The sequence below is a fragment of the Vulpes vulpes genome, chromosome 3, assembly GCF_048418805.1.
Source record: "Vulpes vulpes isolate BD-2025 chromosome 3, VulVul3, whole genome shotgun sequence".
Lineage (NCBI taxonomy): Eukaryota > Metazoa > Chordata > Mammalia > Carnivora > Canidae > Vulpes > Vulpes vulpes.
The window spans coordinates 97095177-97097571 of record NC_132782.1 but is presented as its reverse complement, the minus strand read 5'-3'; positions in this window follow the sequence as shown (position 1 = coordinate 97097571).

Below are 2395 nucleotides of genomic sequence, written 5' to 3'. Positions count from 1 at the left end.
TACTTCAGAGGTTTTCATTCCTACCTGTATCCAGCCCTGGACTCTTCTCTGGGCTTCAGAATCCTACATCCAACTGCCTGTTACCAGATGATCTATGAGCACTTGAATGAACGGCACCTGGGTGGCTCAGTCTGTTAAGCGTCTGCCCTCGGCTCAGGTCAGGATTCTGGGGTCCTGGGATCCAGCCCTGCATCAGGGTCTCTGCTCCGCAGGGGGTCTGCTTTTCCCTCTGCCCCCCTCAACCCTGCTCATGTTTGTACACTTTCTCTCTGTAATATAGCTCATGAAATATTTTTTTAAGATTATTTATTTATTCATGAGAGACACAGAGAGGCAGAGACACAGGCAGAAGGAGAAGCAGGCTCCCTGTGGGGAGCCTGATGTGGGACTCCATCCCAGGACCCTAGGATCATGCCCTGAGCTAAAGGCAGATGCTCAACCACTGAGCCACCCAGGTGCCCTTAAATAAAATATTCTAAATACAACAAACAAACAAACAAACAAACAAAAACACTGGAATGAGCTTTCTCCCCCCTTGTGTGTTCTCTTTCAGTTGCTGATACCATTACCATTATGCCAGAAATTTAAGACTCCTTCCTCTCCTACCTAATCATGGATTCACTTAACCCTGGTAATTTCTCTTCCCTCCTAAATCTCTCTCCAGTTCAGGTCTTTCATACCCACAGCCCCTGGCATAGGTCAGATCCTTCTGGTCATCTTCACATCTCCACTCTTGCCTCCATAAATCCACTCTTCACTGTGTTGCTAGAGTGGGAGTTTATCACTCCACTGGTCAAACTCTACACCCACTGAATAAAGTTCAGGTTTGTTAACATGGATCACCAGCTCCCTGGCTACCTCTCTAGCTTCCTCGCTCCGTCCCCTGCAGCATAATTCATTCTCCTGCAACCCTGAGTTGTGTGTAGTTCAGGCCATACTGTGCTTTCTCTTGGAACGCCCTTTGCTTCTGCTCTGACCTACTTATCCAACAAGACTCCGCTAAGTTGTCATTCTTCACGGAACTTTTCTGGAACTCCTTTGTGTTGTGCTAACTGTCCATCCTTTGAGCATTCTGAACATAACCCTCTCAATTTAAAACACGGTATTTATTGCTTTGTGTCACGGTCTCCCTCATTAGACTTTGCGAAGGCCAGGGGCCTCACAGCAATCATTTTCATACCTACAAGTATGTGTTCACTGTTTGTTCAACCGTTACTGAACTGGAAGTACTGCTTACCTCTGTTTAAAATCTTATAGGGGAAAAAATAAATAAATAAAATAAAATCTTATAGGGGACAAATTTCTCAAGATCCCTGAGTAAATTAAATCTTTGTGTGGGGCACTTGGGTGGCTCAATGGTTGAGCATCTGCCTTCAGCTCTGCCTTCATGACCCTGGGGTCCTGGGATGGAGCCCCACATTGGGATCCCTGCTCAGTGGGGAGTCTGCTTCTCCCTCTGCCCTCTCCCCACTCTGCTCATGTTCTCTCTCTCTCTCAAATAAAAAAATAAAACCTTCTGGGCAGCCCTGGTGGCTCAGCAGTTTAGCGCTTCCTTCAGTCTGGGGTGTGATCCTGGAGACCCAGGTTCAAGTCCCACATCAGGCTCCCTCCACGGAGCCTGCTTCTCCCTCTGCTTGTATCTGTGCTGCTTTCTCTCTCTGTCTCTCATGAATTAATAAATAAAGTATTTAAATAAGTAAAACCTTTTAAAAAACATAAATCTTTGTGAAAAGCCCTCTATTATCTATGATGTACCAGCAAATAATTGTTATCTCATTTAGGCTAGAGATAGTGGGAACGGAACAAGTATAAGAGAGAAAGTTGAATCCTTTATGCCATTGTATCAAAGGGAAATAATGAAGTTAACAAAAACCATGCTAGGAAACATTATAAAAATGGTATTTAAAAGAGAAGTAACAGAGCAAATAGGTTATATGGATCATGAATACATATTCATTCAGTAAGAATGTTGAGCAAATATTTAATTGAATGAGACAAAATTTCTGATGACACCACCCAGTTAGGACCCTAAGGATCTCTGTCTCTCAAATCAAGTAGGCAAAGGTGAAGATGATGAGCTCAGGACACACCACTCTGTTGCCTCAAAGTAACTCTACTGACACCACAGCACTGGAATCAAGGATGCACATGAGAAGGTAAAAGAACAATGGCATTTCTAAACTGGCATATTTTAGTAGGCTCTGTATTTATTACCTTTAGTAGTTATGTAAAAATAAAGCATTACAAATAGCATAAAAAGCATATTGCATGTTAGTATACTAAGTTAACTGAAATTTGATTATGCAAGCATTACTGAGTGTTCTAATTGTAAAATAACTAGTTCTGAAAATTATCTTAAAAGAATAGGAAAAAGAAGACAACAGGCCAAGCAGAA